A 26368-nucleotide genomic window follows, 5' to 3' on the forward strand; every position below is an offset into this window, starting at 1 on the left:
GAGGCCGGAGCAGTGAGCACTGCCAGAGGGCACTGTCCTGAAGAGGACACTGCAAGCTGGGAGCAACATGGGTTGAGATGCCAATCTAGAGTGAGACTGACAGGACACCACTGGCAGAGGGTGCTCTGCATGAACTGAGCTAATTCCCAAGAATGAACAGCAGGAGGCACTGCAGTGGTGAGTCCCAACCCTGTCACAAGTGGTGGAGAATGCAGGCACTAGTGGTCAGTCCCGATACAAGGGGCAGGGCATGGACTGTGGGACAGTTGCCTGAACAAAGAAAGGAGAAAATGAAGTTGGACTTTTATTGGAGGGCTTGGGCGGCCCAGCTTGCCGAGCAGCAGAGAGGCTTGCTCTGGCTGCTGCGGAGGTGGGCACCCAGGCCCTATAAAAGAGACCAGGCACCAAGGGTGGGAGGCCAGGGCCTGGGCTCAAGAACTGTTTCACCTGTGGGCAACTGGGACACTTCAGGAGGGAGCGTCCCCACAGGGAGGGGGCAGGGAGGCCCCACCCAGACAAGGTGCTCCCTGTGAGTGTGTAACGGGGGGACCTAAGCTTGTTGGGTCTGTGGGGAGATGGGGCACCTCGCTGAAGTGAGCTGTAGCTCACGAAAGCTTATGCTCAAATTTGTTAGTCTAAGGTGCCACAAGTACTCTCTTTTTGCGGATACAGACTAACATAGCTGCTACTCTGAAACCTATTATGCAAATTCACACTATAAATTCCTTTGCACTCTCCTGCCATCTCCCCTGTGACCATAGGCTCCCTATATCCTCTAATCCTCCCTTTCTGTTTGTATGGAGAGTCTTACATATCCCTTTATTCAGTATCAGCCAACCCTCAACAGCCAAACAGCCATTTCATTGCCAAACTGTCACAGCTCCAAGAAATGGTTAAACATATGATACAATAATGTATGTAATGAGATTATAAAATTGTATTCAACACCACCCTTTGTATATAGCTCTGTACATGGTCAAAGCATTGTAAAGACAGTAAGAAGTTTGCCTTGTGAGATGAATACCCAGTGATATCCCAATTTTAGAGCTGAGACAGAATGGTTAAGTGACTTGCCCAAGGTCACACCAAATCATCAGCAGAGCCAGGATTAGAAATCATTACTTCCTGCTTCCCAACACTGTGCCCATTTCTCCAGACCACAATGCCTGAAAGATAAGCTAAATAAAAAGTTAACACAGAAGCTGGATTAGCACCTGATGCCAAGAGGAAACCTCCTTTCCATTCACTACCAGTTTCCATCTTTGTTCTGACTACGCTTTGACGTACTTGCAGATGTTTTTCATATTGTAAAATTTAATGTTGCATCTTCAAACACTTTCAGCCACTTTTGCAAATAACCCTAATTACCATGAGCTTAACAGTAAAATTTGACAGCCTCAAACTTCCAGATTAAATACCTGTCAGAGTTATCAGTTACCACAATTACAATTTCAATTACTGTACCGTAATTACCCTTCATTACGGCAACTCTCAAAGCTCAGACATCAAAGCAGAAGGTTTCACTCACCTTAGTTGTCTTCTGGCACTAATACATATTTAACACATCTTTGTGTATCTATATGGTATCTGTTTTTTCTGTATAGCACCATATTTCCATGAAGCAACAGCCAACCTGTTTTCAGGATGTTATTTAATTTATCTTTGTTCATGAAGACATTTTCAGTAAAATATGAGGGCCTCAAATAGGCCCAGAACTCACAGAGAAGATACAGACCTCCTACTCTACCTTCTAACCCTGCTTCACCCATTCCTCTCAAGTGATTCTCTCAAATGCAGGGTTTCCCTGGTGGCATATGTACAATTTTCAAGTATGGTATATGTATAGTTTGTTAGCCATTTCAAAGTCCTTCTGCATGAAAGGCTTACTGTAAATGTAAAAAATTCTGTCTTACTTGTCAATTAATTTAGAGAAGGTGTAACACCATCAACTCAGAAGACAGTGCTTAAACTCAACAGTACAAGCAAAGCATACATCATACAAGTTTTAATGAGAGTTTAGCAGAGTTAATGGAAGTGTCTAAAGTATTAAACATTTTGTTGTATCAGTCTCCTTCTAGGGAGCTAACAGTTGACTGAGACAAAAAATAATCCATTTTAGACTTTTTTCCCTCATGATATTTTCAATTTTCTTACCTAAAAACCATAGATGTATTGTTTTAAGATTATTAGTAACACAGATAGCATCCTTGCCTTAGGACAGCCCCACCTGGAGTGCCAGACCAAGCAGGACAGGTGCACCTGTCTCAATTTCCCCTTTCAGGGTCCTACAAAACAGTCCAAACGGTCTTGCCCTGTGGGGTTAAATTTGTTACAAGAGTCCCATGTACAAGCTATACGAAAACAAGTCCTAGCACAAAGTCCCACAACCATAATCCAGACATCACATCAAATACAACTCTGGCATCCTTCATCACACCCTGGCTCTCTGCCAGTCTTCTCCCATCCTTATACCAGGACAGCCACCCCAGCTCATCTACCTGGAATGCAACCCGCCTTTTCTCAACAGGAATCCCTACAGTCTCTCTGCTGGGTGGTCATCTTTATAAGGGGAGCATCCTTCACTTCCCCTGGGTCCTCTATGTACAGCTCTATAGGACAGAGACAGTGCAAGTATGTCATCCCAGCCCTCTGCGGCTCCCATGCTTTCAGCCCTCTGTGGGCTTTGGCTCGAGCTCAGAGCCAGCAGGCATCTTCTGTTGCTGCTCCTCCTGCCTTCAGTACTCTTGAGTCCTCTGGCCCTGGCTGTCTTGCTGTTCTCTTTGAATTCAGCCTTTCCCCCAGGAAAGACTTCTACTTCCTTCCAGAACTTTCCATTGTCCCATGAGCTCTAGCAGCTCTCATCTGTCCCTGACTCCCCCACAAGCAACTGATTCACTGGGTCTCTGTCTCATGGGGTCACTCCCTGATCTTTCATACCCCTCAGGTGCTGCTCTGCCTTCTTAATTAGCCAAATGGGAAGAATTGCTCCAGTGCAGGGAGCCAGACCTGCTTTAATCACAGGGGTCAGCCACCCTGTCCTATATCTGTTTTTAGGGGGTGAGAATTCTCTAATAAAAGTTAGTTCAGGGCTCTATCTTTTTAATCTATCCCATTCAAAAAAAAATTTAGTTATTTTTGCTCAAGTAAATTTTCTATCATTAAAAATAAAGGAAGTTGCCTGTAAAGGACATATTAGCATCCACATAAAGTAACTCACATAAATTATTCCTCAAACATCTTAATAGCTGAATGAAGTCAAAGAGTTCTCATTTATAATAAATCCAAACTCCTCTCTATTCTCCTCCTGGGATCTCCCACTAAAGAAAAGAAGCTAGCCAAAAAGACCAAGCCAAGAGGAGGAAAATATATGTTTATTTACTTCAATCCATTTAATTGTTTATTTGTTGCCACTTCCTTCAGTTTTAGGAATGCAATGTCAAAAATCAATGTTTGGTAATGACTAATCTGTTTGCAGGATTGATCAGCAGCTTTCACATCTGCTCCACTTAGAATGAAAAATAACTACCTAAGGAATTTAACACTGAAGACTGAAAAACTAGATACCAGCCAGCTTCATAAAAAAATTACATCAGAGGCCTTGCCCCCTTTCCAGCTGTTAGAGTTTAGTAAATGAATCCCTACTAATTGCTTATAACTCCTAATGCTTCCCCCCTTCAACACCCAATGGCTGTTGATTCTGCACACTACCTACCCACCTGTCTCCACCCATTCCTCTGCCCCTCTAGGCATTTCTATAAGCTTTTTTATTGCTTTCTCATGGGCAAAAGAACCTTGATGTTCTTGTTACTTCTCTTTCAACTTTTCAGAATACTTAAAGTTTCAGTCAGAGTCTGGCATCAGAAGCTAATGTTTCTAGTATTAAAAACCTTTCCAATACAAGTTATGCCCATATAAATACTTCAGGGTGACATAGAAGTTCAAAAAATAAAAAAACCTGGAAGAAAAAAAAACCACAGGGTTTTTTTTGGAGGTGTGGGTGGAACCAACACACTGGAATTTTCATAATCCTGCCTGATGCTATTGACTGCAAAATTAAAGTAGCATAGGGTCAAAGAGACAGGAGTCTGATGGACTTTAAGGTTCATTAGGTTGCAACCCTAGTCTGATCAATCTATGTGGAGAAGATCAAGGGTATCCATGGTGAACTGTAATAGGTTCATGAATTTGGCAATTAATTGATCTTTAACTATTCATGGTAAATAGGCCCAATGGCCTGTAATGGGACGTTAGATGAGGTGGGATCTGAGTTACTACGGAGAATTCTTTCTTGGGTGTTAGGGACTTATTCCTTCACCCACTTACTTCCCTGGTCCTTCTCGCATGACCAGAGAGCAACAATACCTGAAGTCCAAAGGTGCAAACAATTCAGTGTTTATTCGGGTGAACTTCCAACAAGCATGATTCCAGTTTCCTTCCTTAGTGTCCCCCTTCCCAGCTCTGACACCACAGAGCCATTTCTCCCCCTTAGCAAAACATGATTTCAATTCCCCCATCCCCATTCCCATTCCCTCCCCCTTACTTCCTGATTGACTGCAGACTAGGTAGTAAAACTTGAGTTCTGCTTAGCTATATCTTAACCAATCATTTTACTGAAATTTAACTAACCAATCCTAACATATTGTAACATGATTTAACCAATTATATCCCACCACCTTAATTAGCTTACACCCAGCAAAAATTATATTATACAGCAGACAAACAATCACAGAACCAGACAGAGACCATGCAAACAAACACTAGCAAAGTGGGAACTATAATGATAAAACAATACAGAAGTGAGGATTTCACAACTACATCTATAAAGATGTAAGGGTTTCCCAGCTGTCTCTATTGATAAGTGAGTTCTTACTGAACAGAAAACTATCAAACTAAACTTCCTTTTACATCCTCTAGGCTCTTCCCTTTCTCTGGAGGTAATAGATCAGATCACCTTTCTAAGAGCCCCAGATTGCCTTATTTCAGTGTGACTAGTTTGGAATGTGAGGATGTGGCCGGTCGCTTTCCAACTTATGGCTGCCTCTGCTGCTTAGCCAAAGGCCTTAGCCTAAGAACAGGGCCTCAGACTGTCACAGTAAGAGAAGGCCCTTACACTGGCAGACAGTGATTTTGATTCTCTTTTATACCTCAATAACTAGCTAAGTGATAAGAATACACCTAAATTCTTAAAGTATAGGCCTCTGCAGACAGGCTTGAATATCTATATCCTAACATCCACCCCTTTTTCTTTTGGGATCCTTCTGCCCAGATATCCCTGGAAAAGCATAGGACATATAACACAGTTCCTGATAGGGCCAAGCATCAGGTGGAAGGTGTCAATATTCCATTTGTCCCACTGCTCCTTGTGTAGTATAGTGCCTTGCACTCTCTCTCGTATGGGCATACCACACCTATTTCAATTAGTGTTCCAGACTTCCCATTATAGTGGGCCCGAAAAGATTAGGTCTGGGTTTTCTAGCACACTGTGGTGGGGGGGAGGGCTTACTACATTACTTATGTTATCTTCATATGCAACGTAACACAAGTACAGTTAATACACCAGTTGCTATGATAATTCACAGCAGCATGGAGAGTCCCCACCATTGCAATATGGTCTAGCTTCTGAGCCATCACCAAAACACTGCCTCTCCTCCTTCGACAGGGTCAAGATCCTAATGCGTCCAGTTGCAACAAGCTGCCCCTGCAGGTTTTGCGTGCTTTTGTCCATATTATAAATCCATTGAATGTTCACAGAGAAATGGGTTATTGTCCAAACCAACTTAACCACTCGGTATGGAATCAAGCCATATGTCCTGGTTTGATTATTCACAGCAATAAGATTCACAGATCCGTTTGTGCAATGAAGTCCAGATAGCAGCATGTAGATGCGTGTAGTTTGGTTATGGGCTGGTGTAACTGTGCCCCTAGTGATATGTACATTCCCAACAAAACATCTCATATACAATACACTCATTTGTTGCCCCCTTGCCATAGTCATAGGAGAGGGGCACATCCAAACATCTTCTCTTGATTTACACCATTTCACATACCGCCCCCATTGATTCCCAGTGAGCTCCTCCCTTCTCATTATTTCCATAGGGCTTGTGGGGACCACCTTAGTTGCTGTTCCATTTCCAGGTACCTCGGTAGCTATTACACAGGTGCTGGCCTCCTAGTTGAGCATTTTGCATTCCCATATACATCTTCCCCTGAAGGTTAGCCTTTTGAAGCCATCCCCCACCCACGTCATGAGGTTTTTTGTTCATTGAAACAAAACAATGCTAGCAACAAGACAAACACCACAGCCAAACACAAACCATAGATCCATGGTATTCTGGGTTATTCTTCCACTGGTGCCAGTTTGCTTGTAGAGTGTCTGAAAAATAAAAAAAATTTCCACCACCTCCTCGTGGGGACAGGTTATTGCTTAATAATACTACTACTTCCTTTTACAAATCTCCTTGCTAATTGCAGAAAAAACAGAATTACCTCCAGGCTGTCCTTATTTTGTTCTATAGTTAGGGTAGTGAATTACCCCACTCACTGGTTATTTATGATATTTATGAGGTGGCGTACCTCAGTTTCCCTTCTTGTACAATAGACCAGGTTTGCAATAGTTTCTTTGCTGTAGTAAGCTTTAAATTTATTTTCAGGTAATAGCTGAGACACCGCTTCAGATTTTAGCACTGTACATACATGCACACATCCACCCCCCTTAGGGTTAACCTGTTCCCCTTATTTTCAAGCTTGACTTGTTTTTTTCACCTCCCTTTCCTGGAGGGCCATAATCTGAGTCTTCTAGTAGCTTGTTTGCTGACCAGATGTATTCATTATTTGCAGCTCTTGTGCCCATCAGCTAGGTAATTTGCATTTACACAGAGGCTTTCTGACTTGCTTTTGGATCCAAAGCTATTAACAGCCCAGAGACTGTCTTAAAAGGGAAACATTTTACTTCCACCAGAGTTATGATTACATTCCACTTTCATCTCCTGTTCGAAAGCACACACAGATCTGAAAAAGAAAGCACAACCTATTGTGGCTCCTTTTGGCACCCTAATAGGATTTTAATTAAGTACCATGTTTTGTTTGCATTTTTTTTTTAAATTCCTTCTCTAATATACACTGCACACATCCTGGGAAAATGCACATTCCTTCCATAGTTTAACCTCCATAACATTAGCCATATTAATTTTACACAAGGTGTAACTGCCTCCCCCATGCCCACAAAGTTTTTATGCACACCCACCAAAGCAACAGTCTGATCCCCCAGAGCCATTCCAAGGCTCAGTGTTCCCATCATTGCTCCCCTTTACCTTTTCTTTTTCCTGTGCGCACACACAATTCTCTTTTGCCTTACATCCCTTGCACTGTGATTACTCTTACACAACTGTATCCCAATTACACTACCATCTTGTACAACTAGACACAAGGGGCAGCCAAGTTCCAATAGAAACCTCTTACATTCCTTTAGTGATTTTGATTACATTACCCAATAGTAAAATAATTTTGATCAGATTCTCCCTCCACCTGCGGCAGTCCCTTATAGACCATTTCTGAGGGAAAAGGGCCCATTTTCCCTCAGAATAGCTGTAAAGGCTTCTGGGGACAGGAGCATAGTGGTGGTAGTAGCCACTCTACCTGACCCCTTTGTATAATTTAATTACCAAGCTTCATCCAATGTGACTGCACAGAGCTGTACATACAGTTACGTTTATATAACTGGGTTTTATCATTAAACAAAAACTTCCTTCTTGTACCACCACAACTGTTACTCTTTTAACATCTTCACAACAATTACCTTTTACCATTGCCACAACTCCTAAATGTTTACTTTCCTCCAAACTCTATTAATTTTTGCAAAAGCTATTTGTAATTTTTCACTCACTTCTCTAAATCACTTACTCCTACATTTAGTTCTTTAAGGTAGTGCAATTAGTCTGTAACAACTTAGCCACCAAGTACAATTATTGCCACATAGCTGCCTTAACCTGTGCTATCTTTACCGTGAGACTGTTCAAAAAGACAGTAAAACATTTGTCTCCATGGATGCCCATAGATCTTTTACTCCAAAAAAAAATTCCAGTGGAATACAGCAGACCTCCCTCATACTTTGTCCAAAAAAACTCCAAACCATCTCAAATAAGTATCCAAAGTACCCTCCATTAAACATTAAACTCACACTGGACAACAAGGGGTTAAAGAGCTGGTCTGGGCTCACTCAGCTCTGCCCTGCTACATTTGCAAGACATGTACAGGCTGGAGGAGGATTTAAAAGGGAAGCAGAAAGCTCATCTCTGGGCAGACCAGTAACCCTCAACTCTTGAGGAAGGGCAGGAACTGCCCCAACAACTGCCTGAAGGTCCCTCCCTGACAGAAGGGAGGGCCTAATCCTGATCCACCCTAAGATGGAGGTATTCCCTTCTCTTTCATTAACTCAGTTTGTTTGTGTCAATTCCCCTTGCCATTTTTTTTAAATGGACTACCCCAGAAGGGGAGAGTCTTTGTAGTGACCAAGTCACAAGAAGAGGCAGACCACCACAGAGATGGAGAACATAATGTAAGGCCCCACAGGCCTGTAGAGCTACTAGGCATCTGACAGCTTCAGGCTGGCATCCAGTGGCAGCTGTAGCCAACCTGTGCTCCACTTCCCATGAAACACTGTGGACATAGATCACAGGCAGTTCCATCTCAAAGGTTTGACAGACATCAGCCCCATGGCTCCTGATTGGCTCCCTGACCTTTATAAACCTAAGGGGTATTTCAAGAAGTGTTCAGGCAACAGTGTGGATCTTCTGTAGTTGTCATGACCATTCCTGCTCCTTGCTCTTGAATTCCTGGCTTGACCTTGGCTTGATTTGGATTTTGCCTCCTGACTCAGACCCTGAAATCTGACTCAAACTCTGATCCTTGGTATCAACCCTGGCCTAGACCTGACTACAAACTCCTTGGCTACTCCTAGCCTCTGGTTTGTCCCTGTTCTGACCCTTGGCCCTGACTGCCTTTGTTAGGATCCTGCCAGCCAGTGGGAGTAGACTCCAGTAGAGAGCGAACTGCCATGCCATGGCCAGTCACAACGAAGTGCCACCAGTGAGTTGACCCCTTCACACTCACCTAGCCTGTTTCGAGGTTGTGCATGCTAGCCAGGCATATCATTTTGAGGGTTATCAGATGGGATTCTGCCCAGCCCATCAGGATCATGGGCTAGTCTTGTGCATGTTAATTTACGACACCTTTGCTGTGTTATCTGCACCAATCAGCACCATCTGGTTTGTCCCTTGTGACCTAAAGGTTTTGCGGGCCAATCATACCATCTACAGGAGAAGGAGATGAATGTGGAGGGCTGCTTCCTTCACCACCATCTCAGGCCCAAAATTTCTTAGAAACAGATCCCTTCAGAGGTGGTATTGGGAGAACTGTAACAGTCTTCTCTGTACTGCATCTCACTGTCACCAGGCTCCTGGGCCCAGGATTCCAGGGTTTGAGGTACATCCATACTTACTAGCAACACCAATCTAGAATCTCCCGACAGCCAGACTTCTGAACTAATTTATAAAAGAATTTTTCATCCCATCTACTCTGGTTAAAAACAACAAGAGGGTCAGGCACTACATCTTTTCAGGCCTGCCCTCTCTCTGCCCCAACTCCAAAAAAAAGAAGCTACATGCACATTTTCATGAGAGTCTGGCACTGTTCCACCAGGGACTACCCTGTATCTCCCTAAATCCAGGGGCACAGTTTGAGTTATCTAATGAGACTTCATAGGCCAATGCCTAGCATCACTAGGCACATGAATGCAAATCACTGCCTGAAAAGGATTTGATTGCAACTCCCATCAATGGTAACTAACTTCATTTAGCCTGTTTTGCTTGATCAACTTTTAAACTTGTTTAAATAGAACTGACTGCAGCTGAAGCCTGCCCAGTTGGTTGATGAAGTTACAGTTAATTTCCTCCTTCCTGGACAAACTCTCGCAAGCCAAATGGGATGTTGTAAAAAGGAAAGTAATAAAGAGTAGGGGCCTGATAAGGTGGCTTGATATAGGGGTTTACTAGGCCAACAAGGAACTTTGGGAGGTTTGGATGAGGTGCAAAATAGGATTCAAAAGCTGGTGCCAAACCCTTCACAGATGTTTTGGTGAGTTAAAAATATTTGTTTAAAGACTTATCAAGCTTCTCATAGTCTTTTTGGTGACAAAGTAGCAGATCCCAGGGGCACATCTAATCCATACTTTGATTTAATTAAAGTTTGAAACCAAATATGTATCGCCTCCTATAAATTGTTTCTACAAACATGTAGGCTAATCAACATACACTTGAATAACAAACAGCATTATCTGGCGATCAGTATTTGCATAACTAGTACACCAATGATTTGTGCTGCCGTTGCTGGAGGGAGGGGTTAAATAATGCACCTGTTCCCATTTCCTTGTTCATTTTCTACTCACTGTGGTTCCAAGAAGAAATAAAAAAAATATGAGACATGCATTACAAGCATTTGATCTGTAGAAGAGAACAAAAACAACATGATCTAGTAATTTGTGTGAAAAGAATACATGCTTACCTGTGGTTCAAGCAGAGTATTAATCTTGCCCCTCAATCTTAGAGGAGGATAAACTTATATTCTGACATACATCTTACTCCTTTTGAAAAATTCTACAATTATTGGAAATTGAGGATAGTTTAGAAACTCACTTTTATACCAGTACATCTGCAGTAATGTTTCCTTTGATTTTAAAAATCACTTCACATTTTTTTCTGGTGCTGGATAACAGGTAGCACAAGACTCATATTTTCATTATCATCACCTCTTAGTTTCCATTTCCAGTCACTGCAGGATGTTAACTCATGGCAGACTGGTTGCAGTTGGGTGAAACCAGGGCATCATATTTCTTCTAATCTCAGACTTAGTCAATAAAAGTCTGTAACCAAGGTCTCTCATGCAGATGGGACATGAAATTTGATTTTTAAGTTGATATCTATTGCTTAACCCATCATTTTTGCAAGGGGATTTAATTCATAATTTTAATAAGAAAAATATCTGCAAAACTTTGATATTTCTATTATGTTTTCAATAGCTTTGTTATCATATGTAAAACAAGTTTATTAAGTAAATGTGCAGAGCATGGGATGTGTATAACAACTATTTTTACTGCACAGTAAATCTTGGCACTGTTAATGGATACAATTAGTTCAGCACTCAGACGGGGATAAACCCATACTGAAATGTGTATGCAGAAAACTGATCAAAATGTTTCTTTAAAAAAAAAAGTCAGTCAAGCTGGCTAGAAAACAAGTTTTTCTTTCTGTGGTAAATTCTGATATTTCAACATTTGTTTTTGTTTAGAATCATAACAAAAGGCTGAAATTCTGAAATTTGCCACAAACTGGAAATTAAAAAAAAAATCAATTTGAAGCCATCTAAATGTTTCATTTTGATATTGTGAAGCATTTCACTTTGATAATTATGACAAGGCAGGGGGACGACTGTTTGTCCAGCTGGGCAGCCCAGTTGGTACACCCCGTTGTCAGGATTGCCTGTTAGAGCAGGTAATTGCAGCACAGTGAGTTCCGGACCTCTGGTGGGGTCAAGCAAACAGTCTGTAGCCCCTGAGCCTCTGGGATATGGCTGACAACAATGATTGGCAATCTGGCCCTCTGGGCAGGGCACAACAATGATCAGCCTAGAGCCCCCAGGCAGGGCTAGGCAAACAAATAATCTATGGCCCCTAAGCCTCTTCACGGGGGCAGGCAGTAGCAATTGGGGTTCTGGCCCTCTGGGCAAGGCAGAAAAACAATCAGTCTGTAGCCACTGAGCAGGACAGGGCAATCAAACAGCGTGTAGCCCCTGAGCCTCTGGGCTGGGGCTGAGTGCAAACAGCCAAGCCTAATGGCCTGTAGTAGGGGAATCCAGCCCCACCTGCGCCACTGGGTTCCAACCCAGGGCCCTATGAAGTCAGAGACTTCCCCATTAAAGATTTAGGCATCAGCTTCTACTACATCCTGGATCACTTCCTACCATAAATTGTGTCCCAGGCAGCTCCTCAGCTGGTGGCAGCTTGGCATCCCCATCAGTCTCTACAGTCCATGAGTCATCCACAGCATAGTCTGGGTCCATGGGCTCTGCCACCTGGAGCACCACCAGCACCTCTGGAGGAGCCTGCAGTACACATCCTTCCACCTCCACAGCCAGCCCCAACTGAGCTGGGCTGCCTCCTTTTATCTGGCTCTTCCACCTGGAGCATGTGCAGAAGGGGAAAGGGGGAATGGCCTTCTGGGCCCACAGTGATTGGTCTGTTCCTGTTGTCCCAGTGCGGGGTTGGTTCACCCTGTCACAATAATGTTGAAACATAAGAATATAATTTTAAACATTTCATTGAAATAAGTACATTACTTTGGCAGGAGACGTGGTTTGGGGGCTGCATGAGCAGTTTATGTTATAATAAATATAGTATCAAAGTCAGTATTTTAATATAATATGAAAGTAAAATTAAAATGAGTGAAAATATTATTAAAAGAAAACATGAAAGTCAACACATTTTGTCAAAATTGACATCGTTTTATGAAATGTTTTGATTTATTTTATGAAACTACATTTTCCAATAAAAATATTCCATTGAAAAAAAAATTAACCAGCTCCAATGACCACTATTGCCTGTTTCCTATGACATTGGTGGAACTGAACTCGTCTGTCTAGGTCAGAGCATGCAAACTATTACTGAAATGCAAACCACCATTTGATCATTGCCCCATAATTGATATGAATATGACACTACTTAGCTTTGTTTCTATCATACTTTACTCTTCTGTTACTGGATTCATAAAGCTGTAGAATAACCTTAGCTAAGGATAAATATTAAAAGGACACCTTAGATAAAGTTCTAATTTCATGGCTGTTCCTGCCATTTCTGCACCTTCTTTTCACTGTACAGCAAATGCTTTCAAGTTGTAGGAATACTTCTGTTAACATTTTTCTCCACACTTTCAACTGGTTCATCACCCCTTAAGCTGTGCCTCCTCCATACGTTTGTTATTCACCATCTCCTAAACCACACTTTTTTCACACAAACCCCAAACCACATCTCCTGCCAAATATGGGCTTATTAAATTGAAGCATTTAAAACAGAGTGCAAAGAGCATCTCCCTTTTCTAATGCAACAAAACATTTTTAAAAGGGAAAAAGTAGATAAATGAAACAAACAGGCTTTTTGGCCTATTTAAAGTTTTCCCTCTGACATTCCTCTTCCTTTGCCCATCTTGCCGTTACAGTGGTTGCTACTAAACATGCAAGTGTCACTGTGCCTCCGTGGGTCACAACTGAGAATACCAAATTCAGGACAAACTGCTGTGAAATGGGGCAGATCCACTCCAAACTGGTGGTTTTTCTCCCATAAGATATACCAAACCACAACAAAAGTAAACTTCTGATTCACTTCCCTGGCTAACAAGAAGTCAGAAAAGCAGTTTCCTTAGGTATTCCAGTCTTTGTATCACCATCAAAACACTAGACTTAATTATGAGTGGTTATTTAAAACCAATTTCATCAAGCAGAGTTCTTCTGATCCCAAAGGACTAGCCACATACACAGGTCAATATATAACTTAGATCTGACTCAATAATCACGCTATTGCCAATCCTTTAGTATTTAATATCTAAAGGTTTATTTATAAAAAGAAAAAGAAATAAAGAAAGGTGAGAGTTAAAATTGGTTAAAGGAATCAAATACATACAATAATTGCAAGGTTTTTGGTTCAGGCTTGTAGCAGTAATGGCTTAAACCCCTGGCTCATTAAGCCTCTGGTTGCTTCCAAATCATAGATTTTAAGGTCAGAAGGGATCATTATGATTGTCTAGTCTGACCTCCTGTACAACGCAGGCACAGAATCTCACCCACCCACTCCTGAAACAAACCTCTAAACTATGTCTGAACTACTGAAGTCCTCAAATCATGGTTTAAAGACTTTGAGGTGCAGAGAATTCTCCAGCAAGTGACCTGTGCCCCATGCTGTAGAGGAAGGTGAAACCCCCCCAGGGCTTCTGCCAATCTGCCCTGGAGGGAAATTGGTGATCAGATAAACCCTGAGCATGTAGGCAAGACTCACCAGCCAGCCACCCTGGAAAGAATTCTCTGTAGTAATCATTGGAAGGTCCTCGGTCCCTTGGTTAGAATGCTCCCATTAGTAAAAGTTCATAGTCCAAATGTTTCAGCCGGAAACAGGTAAAATGGAGATATTTCCAGGGCCTTTTATAAATTCTGCCAAGTGAAGGGAAACCCTCTGGTCTAGTTCGTGGAAAATTACAGGTAACAAGCTCTCTCCCAGTACTCTGCCGTAACTACACAAGTCAGGTTAAAGCTCTGCCATGGCAGTGCTGCCATGGCAGCGCTTTAATGTTGCCATTGTAGACTAGTCCTAAGTCATAGCAAAGGCCATTTCCCTAAATTCTAGTTAAAATGTTCTCAGGAAAGTCCATTAAGTGTAGATAGGTGTCTTCCATGGTCCATTGTAAGTTAAGTGTTCTTTTATGGGCCATTCAACTTGAACAGTTCCTTCACAATGTACAGGCTAAATACCTTGTGGGTGTTACCAAGAAGCAAGCACATTTGAAATACAGGTATAGAGCTGATAGTCATAACTTCAAATGTAAAAATGATACATGCATACAAATAGGGTAATCATATTCAGCAAATCATAACTTTTTCATAGATATCTTACTTGACATACTTTGTATAAGATTTGTTGTGATTATATATCTACATGGTCATATTTTAATCAGATAACCTCACAGCAAGTAAGGCACAGATCAAGACCAAGTGAAGCAGTGGCAGAAAAATATTAAAATGCAAATGTGCATATGCCATACATTCACATAAATTCAGAGGCAAATCATCTGTCTTTTCATTTTAAAGTTATGCTTTGACAAAACTGCAGTTCAAAGAGATAGAATCATAGAATATTAGAGTTGGAAGAGACCTCAGGAGGTCATCTAGTCCAGGGGTGGTCAACCTGTGGCTCGGGAGCCACATGCGGCTCTTAAGAAGTTAATATGCGGCTCTTTGTATAGGCACCAACTCTGGGGCTGGAGTTACAGGTGCCAACTTTCCAGTGTGCTGGGGGGTGCTCACTGCTCAACCCCTGGCTCTGCCACCGGCTCTGCCCCCACTCCATTCCTTCCTGTCACCTCCCCTGAGCCTGCCGTGCCCTCGCTCCTCCCCCCCACCCAAGAGCCTCCTGCATGTCATGAAACAGCTGATCAAGAGGTGCAGAGGGGGAGTGGGAGGCACTGATTGGTGGGGCTGCCCATGGGTGGGAGGCGCTGGGGGGGGTGGGAGCTGATGCGGCGGCTGCTGACACATTACTGTGGCTCTTTGGCAATGTACTTTGGTAAATTCTGGCTCCTTCTCAGACTCAAGTTGGCCACCCCTGATCTAGTCCAAGCTCCTGCTCAAAGCAGGACCAACCCCAACTAAATCATCCAGCCAGGGCTTTGTCAAGCTGGGTCTTAAAAACTTCTAAGAACGGAAATTCCACCACCTCCCTAGGTAACCCATTCCAGTACTTCATCACCCTCCTAGTGAAATAGTTTTTCCTAATATCCAACCTAGACCTCCCTCACTGCAACTTGAGACCATTGCTCCTTGTTCTGTCATCTGCCACCACTGAGAACAGCCTAGCTCCATCCTCTTTGGAGCCTCCCTTTGTAGTTGAAGGCTGCTATCAAATCCCCCCTCACTCTTCTCTTCTGCAGACTAATTAAGCCCAGTTCCCTCAGCCTCTCTTCATACGTTATGTGCCCCAGCCCCCTAATCATTTTTGTTGCCCTTCGCTGGACTCTCTTCAATTTGTCCACATTCTAATCAGTTTCTTAATGTATTAGGCTTAGACTTGCGTGTTTTTGCTTTATTTTGCTTTGTGACTTACTTTGTTCTGTCTGTTATTACTTGAAACCACTTAAATCCTACTTTTTATACTTAATAAAATCACTTTTGTTTATTAATAAACCCAGAGTAAGTGATTAATACCTGGGGGAGCAAACAGCTGTGCATATCTCTCTATCAGTGTTATAGGGGGCGAACAATTTATGAATTTACCCTGTATAAGCTTTATACAGAGTAAAACGGATTTATTTGGGGTTTGGATTCCATCGGGAACTGGGTGTCTGGGTTCTGGAGATAGGTAACCTGCTGAGCTTTTTTCAGTTAAGTCTGCAGCTTTGGGGGTGTTGACCAGACCCTGGGTCTGTGTTGCAGCAGGCTAGTGTGTCTGGCTCAATAAGACAGGATTCTGGAAGTCCCAAGCTGGCAGGGAAAACGGGCTTAAAGGTAATTTCAGCACATCAGGTGACAGTCCCAAGGGGGGTCTCTGTGACCGAACCTGTCATACCTACCCTCCAGCATATCTACTCTCCCTCCAGCTTAGTATCATCCGCAAACTTGCTGAGGGTGCAATCCATCCCATCATCCAGATCATTAATGAAGATGTTGAACAAAACTGGTCCCAGGACCAACCACTGGGGCACTCTGCTTGATAACAGGTGCCAACTAGACAACGAGCTGTTGATCACTACGCATTGAGCCCGACAATCTACTCAGCTTTCTCTCCACCTTAAAGTCCATTCATCCAATCTATACTTCTTTAACTTGCTAGAAAGAATACTGTGGGAGATGGTATCAAAAGCTTTGCTAAAGTCAAGGTATATCACGTCCACCGCTTTCCCCATATCCACAGAGCCAGTTATCTCATCATAGAAGGCAATCAGGTTGATCAAGCATGACTTGCCCTTGGTGAATCCATGTTGACTGTACTGATCACCTTCTTCTCCTCCAAGTGCTTCAAAATAGATTCCTTGAGGACCCACTCCATGATTTTTACAGGGACTGAGGTGAGGCAGTAGTTCTCTGAATTCTCCTTCTTCCCTTTTTTAAAGACGGACACTATATTTGCCTTTTTCCAATTGTCCAGGACCTCTCCTGATCACCATGAGTTTTCCAAGATAATGGCCTACGGATCTGCAATCACATCGGCCAACTCCCTCAGCACCCTCGGATGCAGTGCATCCGGCCCCATGGATGTGTGCATGTCCAGCTTTTCTAAATAATCCTTAACCTGTTCTTTCACCACTGAGGGCTGCTCACCGCCTCCCCATACTGTGCTGCCCAGTGCAGCAGTGTGGGAGCTGACCTTGTCTGTGAAGACTGAGACAAAAAAAGCATCATCTGTCACTAGGTTGTCTCCCCCATTCAGAAAGGGTCCCACACTTTTCCTGACCTCCTCCTTGTTGCTAACATACCTATAGAAATCCTTCTTGTTACCCTTCACATCACTTGCTAGCTGCAACTCCATTTGTGCTTTGGCCTTCCTGATTACACCCTTGCATGCGTGAGCCATATTTTTATACTCCTCCCTGGTCATCTGTCCAGGTTTCCCCTTCCTGTAAGCTTCCTTTTTGTGTTTAAGCTCACTGAAGATTTCTCTGTTAAGCCAAGCTGGTCACCTGCCATATTTGCTATTCTTTCTGCACACTGGGATGGTTTGTTCCTGCGCTCTCAATAAGGCTTCTTTAAAATACAGCCAACTCTCCTAGACTCCTTTCCTCCTCAGATTAGCCTCATGGGGGATACTGCCCATCAGTTCCCTGAGGGAGTCAAAGTCTGATTTTCTGAAGTCCAGGATCTGAATTCTGCTGCTCTCCTTTCTTCCTTTTGTCAGGATCCTGAACATGACCATCTCATGGTCACTGCTGTCCAGGTTGCCACCCACTTCTACTTCCCCTACCAATTCTTCCCTGTTTGTGAGAAGCAGGTCAAGAGGAGTACAGCCCCTAGTTGGTTCCTCCAGCACTTCCACCAGGAAGTTGTCTCCAACACTCTCCAAAAACTTCCTGGATTGTCTGTGCATTGCTTTTTTGCTCTCCCAGCAGATGTCAGAGTGATTGAAGTCCGCCCATGAGAAACAGGGCCTATGATCCGGAAACTTCTGTTAGTTGTCCGAAGAAAGCTTCGTCTACCTCTTCCTTCCGGTCTGGTGATCTATAGCAGATGCCCACAATGACATCACCCTTGTTGTTCTTGCCTTTAAATTTAACCCAAAGTCTCTCAACAGGCTTTTCTCCCGTTTCATACTGGAGCTCTGAGCAATCATATTGCTCTGTTACATACAGTGCAACTCCTCCACGTTATCTCCCCCACCTGTCCTTCCTGAACAGTTTAAACCCATCCATGACAGTGTTCCAGTCAGTGAGTTACCTCACCAAGTCTCTGTTATTCCAGTCACATCACAGTTCCTTGACTGTGCCAGGACTTCCAATTTTTCCTGCTTGTTTCCCAGGCTTCTTGCATTCGTGTACAGGCACCTAAAATAACTAGCCAATTGCCCTACTTTCTCAGTATGAATCAGGAGGCCTCTCCTGTTGCAACATCCTCCTTGTGTTTCCTCCCATTACCCACTTCCCCACTTACCTCAGGGCTTAGGTCTCCATCCCCTGGTGAACCTAGTTTAAAGCCTTCCCTCACTAGGTTAGCAAGCCTGCCCATGAAGATGTTCTTCCCTCTCTTCATTAGGTGGATCCTATCTCTTCCTAGCAATCCTTCCTGAAACAACATCCCATGGTTGAAGAATCCAAAGCTGTCTCTCCAACACCACCTGCATAACCATGCCTTTACCTCCACAATTCAATGGTCCCTACCTGGGCCTTTTCCTTCAAGAGAGAGGATGGACGAGAACAAGACTTGTGCCTCAAACTCCTTTATCCCTCTTCCCAGAGCCACAAAGTCTGCAGTGATCCACTCAAGGTCATTCTTGGCAGTATCATTGGTGCCCACATGGAGAAGTAGGAAGGGGTAGCGGTCTGAGGGCTTGGTCAGTCTCGGCAGACACGCTGTCATATCCTGAATTCTAGCTCCAGGCAAGCAGCACACTTCTCGAGTTTCCCAGTCTGGACAGCAGATGGATGACTCCGTCCCCTTTAGAAAGGAGTCCCTGACCACCATCACCCATCTCCTCCTCTTGGGAGTGGTGGTTGTGGAGTCCCCATCCATAGGAAAATGCATCCCAGGCCTTCCAGTCAATGGGGTCTCCTTCTGATCCCTTCATTCAGATGACTCTTCCAAACCATTCTCTGCCGTAGTACCTGTGCAGAGAGCCTGAAAACTGTTTCTTACCTCTATCTGCATTGGGGGTACATGAGTTCTCCTCTTTCTTCTTCTGAGGTCACATGCTGCCAATTTTCTTCCCCGTTCTGCACTGCCTTCTCTGATTCTTCAGCATGCTGTGCCTGCAGTACCAAATGCTGACTTCTATCCAGACAGTCTTCGTTTTCTCTGATGCAATGCAGGGTTGATACTTGGGTCTCTAGTCCTTTAACCTTCTCTTCCAATATGGAGACCAGCTTGCACTTCGTACAGATGAAATTTCTTCTATCCTCTGGGAGAAAGACAAACATGGCCCATCCTATAGCTGATCGCTCACTATCCATATTATCTTCCTTCTAAGAGTCTCTTCAGATGTTGTATTTACTGCTCACAGAAGCCCAAAAGGCAAAAACTTTGTGGGAACTCCCCTCAGGTGAACTCCCAGGCAAACTCCCTGTCCTCTGTTTGCCTCTTCTCTGCTCACTCACTGGCTGCTTTTTTATAAGGCTGCTGGCTCGAAGCAACTGCTCCAGCTCAAAGCCTTCCCTCGAATCAACCTAGGACCACCTGGAACAAAGCACTCTTAATTCTCACTTTTCAAACAAACAACCACATGGTCAAACAGTCCCTGCAACTAGCTCTGGTCAAACAAATGATCACAGCAGACAGACACTCAGATATTCACCCCACCAGCTCACAACACAGCCCCACTAATGCAGCGCTCACCATAGGTCCTCTCGGACGGTTCCAGACAAATTCCCTCTGTTTGCCTCTCCTCTGTTCGCTGCTCATTACCTATATTCATAGGGAATTCTGAGAAATTCACATATCCAAAAGAGAAATATGTAAAGGAGAGAGAGGATGAATAGCCCATTAGTAATACTACTAATTGTCAAAAGGAAATGCAGAAAGTCAAGCCATTTTCAACAACTCTGTGCTGGTCTGAGAAGAACTGACAATGATGTATTAAAGGTTGTACACTGTGTAAAGTCAGAGATCAAAAAAATTTAAATAATTTTTTCTGTTAAAATGTTTTCTCTCTGCCATTGGAGAACAGCTTGCTTGTCAGAGCAAATTTCAATCTTGAACAGGCTGACACAAGAAATGTGGAAATTGAACACACAAAAAGACAGAAAAAAAATTTGTACAGAATTATGCCTTGTTAGAAAACCTGGGAAATATGGATGTGGATAATCTAAATTAGGAAAGAAGTCAGAAAAAACAGAAGGTTGCTTTGAAAGAAGTGTCAGGCCTACTTCTCAACACTTACAAACCACATTCTGATTTCATATGAAATATGCCCTGCATTGAGCCCAATGAGAACAACTTGGCACCAATAGATTGATTGGGGATTGGGACTGCTTTGAGCAGGGGGTTGGACTAGATGACCTCCTGAGGTCCCTTCCAACCCTGATATTCTATGATTCTATGAGGAACCTTGAGCAAAGGCCAAAAATCTGTAATCTAAAGGGTAAAAAAGTCAATTTGGCAGTTCTGTAATGAAAAAGTGCTTAAAGGGAAGAGGAAAGAAAAGGTGGCTTGACAACATTAAAGACTGGTTGAACAACATAGCTCCATGGGTGACATAAGGAGCACACAGATGTCTGGTAAGTGTTCTTGTAGCCCTGTCTATCCCAAGATATTAGAGAAACAAGTTCGGTGAGGTAATATCTTTTAAAGTTGTTCCGGTAAAAGATATTACCTCTCCCACCTTGTTTCTCTAATTCCAGTGGTGGTGATTTGCAGAGACTATCCCTTAGTAAAGCAACATAAAACAACTTAGGTGTGAGGAAAAAAATAGTCACAGTGTGTGTAGCGTGACTGCTGATCGTCTGTGGTGGGAATTAGCTGGCAGCCGATATTTATTTACTGTTTTCTACAGATAAAATACAAGCCTCTCCTGTGTCCAAAGTCAAATGCAAAGCTAAAGTTCAAAATGAAAATGAATCAGGTTTCTTGCAATAGAGTCTTACTCTGCTATATTGCCTCAAACAGAGTTGGCTCCTTATGTTACTTTAATCCTAGAACAAATGAATCCCAAAACTAAGGCTAGGCAAAATAAATAGTTTATCAATTACCGGCAATGCTCAGCAATCCAAAATTCAATCATTATTTTCAACTGAATTTGGATCACCTACTTGGTTTTCCCAGTAGAGCCATCAAAGGAGTGCCACAGGTCAAATCAGGCTGACTCACGATGACTTGGCAAGCTGGCACTTGTTTGTGGTGGCTGCCATCTTGTGCTCCAAGATCAAAACTTTTATTTTAAAATGGTGCCTAGTGTTAGGATATAGATATTCAGGCCTGTCTGTAAAGGCCTATACTCTAATTTAGGTTTCAGAGTAGCAGCCTTTTTAGTCTGTATTCGCAAAAAGAAAAGGAGTACTTGTGGCACCTTAGAGACTAACAAATTTATTTGAGCATAAGCTTTCATGAGCTACAGCTCACTTCATCGGATGCATTCAGTGGAAAATACAGTGGGGAGATTTATACACACACACAGAGAACATGAAACAATGGGTTTTATCATACACACTGTAAGGAGAGTGATCGCTTAAGATGAGCTATTACCAGCAGATCGGGGGAGGAGGGAAAGGAAGAAAACCTTTTGTGGTGATAATCAAAGAGGGCCATTTCCAGCAGTTGACAAGAATGTCTGAGGAACAGTGGGGGGAGGGGGGATAACATGGGAAAATAAGTTTTACTTTGTGCAATGACCCATCCACTCCCAGTCTCTATTCAAGCCTAAGTTAATTGTATCCTATTTGCAAATTAATTCCAATTCAGCAGTCTCTCATTGGAGTCTGTTTTTGAAGGTTTTTTGTTGAAGAATAGCCACTCTCAGGTCTGTAATCGAGTGACAAGAGAGATTGAAGTGTTCTCTGACTGTTGACTCTGAATGTTATAATTCTTGACGTCTGATTTGTGTCCATTTATTCTTTTACATAGAGATTGTCCAGTTTGACCAATGTATATGGCAGAGGGGTATTGTTGGCACATGATGACATATATCACATTGGTAGATGCACAGGTGAATGAGCCTCTGATAGTGTGGCTGATGTGATTAGGCCCTATGATGGTGTCCCCTGAATAGATATGTGGACACAGTTGGCAACAGGCTTTGTTGCAAGGATAGGTTCCTGGGTTAGTAGTTCTGTTGTGTGGTGTGTGGTTGCTGGTGAGTATTTGCTTCAAGTTGGGGGGCTGTCTGTAAGCAAGGACTGGCCTGTCTCCCAAGATCTGTGAGAGTGATGGGTCATCCTTCAGGATAGGTTGTAGATCCTTGATGATGCGTTGGAGAGGTTTTAGTTGGGGGCTGAAGGTGATGGCTAGTGGTGTTCTGTTATTTTCTTTGTTGGGCCTGTCCTGTAGTAGGTGACTTCTGGGTACTCTTCTGGCTCTGTCATTCTGTTTCTTCACTTCAGCAGGTGGGTATTGTAGTTGTAAGAATGCATGATAGAGATCTTGTAGGTGTTTGTCTCTGTCTGAGGGGTTGGAGCAAATGCGGTTTTATCATAGAGCTTGGCTGTAGACAATGGATCGTGTGGTGTGATCTGGGTGAAAGCTGGAGGCATGTAGGTAGGAATAGCTGTTAGTAGGTTTCCAGTATAGGTAGTGTTTATGTGACCATCGCTTATTAGCACCCTAGTGTCCAGGAAGTGGATCTCTTGTGTGGACTGGTCCAGGCTGAGGTTGATGGTGGGATGGAAATTGTTGAAATCATGGTGGAATTCCTCAAGGGCTTCTTTTCCATGGGTCAGATGATGAAGATGTGATCAATGTAGCGCAACTAGAGTAGGGGTGTTAGGGGACGAGAGCTGAGGAAGCATTGTTCTAAATCAGCCATGAAAATGTTGGCATACTGTGGGCCCATCGCAGTGCCGCTGATTTGAAGGAATATATTGTCCCCAAATGTGAAATTGTTATGGGTGAGGACAAAGTCACAAAGTTCAGCCACTAGGTTAGCCGTGACATTATCGGGGATATTGTTCCTGATGGCTTGTAGTCCATCTTTGTGTGGAATGTTGGTGTAGAGGGCTTCTACATCCATAGTGGCCAGGATGGTGTTTTTAGGAAGATTACCGATGAACTGTAGTTTCCTCAGGAAGTCAGTGGTGTCTTGAAGATAGCTGGGAGTGCTGGTAGCGTAGGGCCTGAGGAGGGAGTCTACATAGCTAGACAATCCTGCTGTCAGGGTGCCAATGCCTGAGATGATGGGGCGTCCAGGATTTCCAGGTTTATGGATCTTGGGTAGGAGATAGAATACCCCAGGTCGGGGTTCCAGGGATGTGTCTGTGCGGATTTGTTCTTGAGCTTTTTCAGGGAGTTTCTTGAGCAAATAGTGTAGTTTCTTTTGGTAACCCTCAGTGGGATCAGAGGGTAATGGCTTGTAGAAAGTGGTGTTGGAGAGCTGCCTAATCGCCTCTTGTTCATATTTCGACCTATTCATGATGATGACAGCACCTCCTTTGTCAGCCTTTTTGATTATGATGTCAGAGTTGTTTCTGAGGCTGTGCATGGCATTGTGTACTGCACGGCTGAGGTTATGGGGCAAGTGATGCTGCTTTTCCACAATTTCAGCCCGTGCATGTTGGTGGAAGCTCTCTATGTAGAAGTCCAGTCTGTTGTTTCGACCTTCAGGAGGAGTCCACCCAGAATCCTTCTTTTTGTAGTGTTGTTAGGAAGGTCTCTGTGGGTTAGTATGTTGTTCAGAGGTGTGTTGGAAATATTCCTTGAGTTGGAGACGTCGAAAATAGGATTCTAGGTCACCACAGAACTGTATCATGTTCGTGGGAGTGGAGGGGCAAAAGGAGAGGCCCCGAGATAGGACAGATTCTTCTGCTGGGCTAAGAGTATAGTTGGATAGATTAATAATATTGCTGGGTGGGTTAAGGGAACCACTGTTGTGGCCCCTTGTGGCATGTAGTAGTTTAGATAGTTTAATGTCCTTTTTCTTTTGTAGAGAAGCAAAGTGTGTATTCTTATCACTTAGCTAGTTATAGAGGTACAAAAGAAAGAATCAAATCACTGTCTGCTGGTGTAAGGGCCTTCTCTTACTGTGAAAGTCTGAGGCCCTGTTCTTTGGCTAAGGCTTTTGTCTAAGCAGTAGAGGCAGCCATAAACTGGGAAGCGAATGGTCACATCCTCACATTCCAAACTAGTCACATTATAATAAGGTGCTATTGGGCTGTTAGGAATACAATGCTGTCCTGATAATGCCTATCACCTCCAGAGAAAGGGAAGTGTCTAGAAGATGTAAAACGAAACTTAATTTGATAGCATCCTGTCTGACAAGAACTCACTTATCAATTGCTGGGATGTGAAATCCTCATTTCTGTGTTGTTCTATCATTGTAGTCTCCATTTCCCATTGTTTGTCTGTATAATCTCTGTCTGGTTCTCTGATTGTTCCTGTCTGCTGTATAATTAATTTTGCTGGGTGTAAACTAATTAAGGTGGTGGGATATAATTGGTTAAATAATCATGTTACACTATGTTAGGATTGGTTAGTTAAATTTCAGTAAAATGATTGGTTAAGGTATAGCTAAGCAGAACTCAAGTTTTACTACCTAGTCTGCAGTCAATCAGGAAGTGGGGGGGGGCAGGGAAAATTGGAATCAAGTTTTGATAAGGGGGGAAATGGGAACAGAGACATGGGTAAGGCTCTGTGGTGTCAGAGCTGGGAAGGGGGACACTAAGGAAGGAAACTGGAATCATGCTTGCTGGAAGTTCACCCGAATAAACATCGAATTGTTTGAAGTTTTGGACTTTGGGTATTGTTGCTCTCTGTTCATGCGAGAAGGACCAGGGAAGTAAGTGGGTGAAGGAATAAGCCCCCTAACACCTAGTACTTATGATTGGGAAGAAAACACAGTGTGAACCATCTGCAAACCAACTAAATCCCCCAAAGCAAGAGCTCTTTGTTTTAAAAGCTAATCACTATACCTAGTGACAAATTATGAATGAAAAGGAATAAATATGTGTTCTGTAGTAATGAAAACAAACCACCAATATCCACAAGTCTGAATCCCCCCCCCCCCAAAGCTATGCTTTTATTGAAACTAAAACTTCTAGACTGAAAAGTCTATAGCTTCTTTAGCAATTTAAAGAAACTAAGAGTCAGTTATAAGTAGACTCCACTGCACTAGAATGGTAAAGTATGTCAGCCATAGAGTAGTAGGGAGAGGAAATTTGTCTGGTGTTAATCTGAGTTGTTTGAATGGCATATAAAGAGTGACACAATGAGTTTGGTCAAGATAAACTTTGTTTTTTGTCATTGCTATATACGGAAAATAGACTTCAGTCATCCTTTGTGTCAGAGATTACTGGTTTCACAAGAGATTTTGTAGGCTTTTAGATGTCTAAAGAAACTTTTTTTGATTTATAGACCTTCCCACAGGTTGGCAAGGAAGTATAGTAACATTCCCTAGTTGTGTCTTTAATTTCTGCCCCACCCCCTCTTCCTGGCAAAATACCTTCTTTTGTTGTTTATGAATATGTCTTTGCTTTAAAAGTTTCTCTGCCCCATGTTACTTTGGCATGTTACTGACTTGTTTGACACTACAACTGCACACATGCTGATAATCAATGTCAAAATGGGCAAGGTACTTTTTCATAATAACATCTCTGTATGTCTTCCTCTGATCTTTTCAGCATTAACGTTAATTATTCAACACATCTTCTTTGGGAAAATGGTGATCTCCATGTTTAGGATGTGTCCTGTCCAGTGAAGCTGTAGTTGCACAAGAATTGCATCAGCAATGGTTGTGCAATCGCTTTGCAGATCATGATTATTAATGATTTTATCTTGCTGCTTTACATTCATAATAGCTTGAAAGTGGTGTTGATGAAATTTTCCCAGCCCTTTGATCTTCCAGCAATAGCTTGCACATTTTTCACAGCTGGAAAATAAAGTGGATACCACCACAGTACGGTAAACATAGTATATGAGTATACTGTGATAATAGCAAACTAATTGGGTCAAATTCTTTTCTGGCATAACTTTATTGACTTCATTGGAATTATTTTGCAACAAAGAATTTGGCCTACCGTGTGTGGTAACTCTCTCTCTCTCTTTCTCTCTCTCTCCCCACTCCCCTCTTTTTTTAAAAACTTTTTATTAGTGTGGGCAATTTTGACAAAACTTGTCCAAGGTAAGTGAAATGTTTTATTCTATTAATTTTGGCATCACTGTTCACAAAGTTGGCAAATATATGTAAGATCTTATGTACATTTACTCTATTTTC

At 42.8% G+C, this 26368-nt stretch overlaps 1 long non-coding RNA gene across 3 annotated transcripts in view; it reads right to left on the minus strand.

The window, feature by feature from the left end:
- Window positions 1-9039: 9039 nt before the first annotated feature.
- LOC122460215 overlaps window positions 9040-26368 on the minus strand; it is a 91792-nt gene continuing 74463 nt past the window's right edge. For 2 of the 3 annotated variants that reach the window (XR_006281367.1, XR_006281366.1), the window contains one exon: window positions 10509-12322. This is a non-coding gene — a long non-coding RNA (uncharacterized LOC122460215). The other variant, XR_006281365.1, reaches the window with a different exon arrangement.

This window comes from Dermochelys coriacea, chromosome 5 (assembly GCF_009764565.3).
Source record: "Dermochelys coriacea isolate rDerCor1 chromosome 5, rDerCor1.pri.v4, whole genome shotgun sequence".
Taxonomy (NCBI): Eukaryota; Metazoa; Chordata; order Testudines; family Dermochelyidae; genus Dermochelys; species Dermochelys coriacea.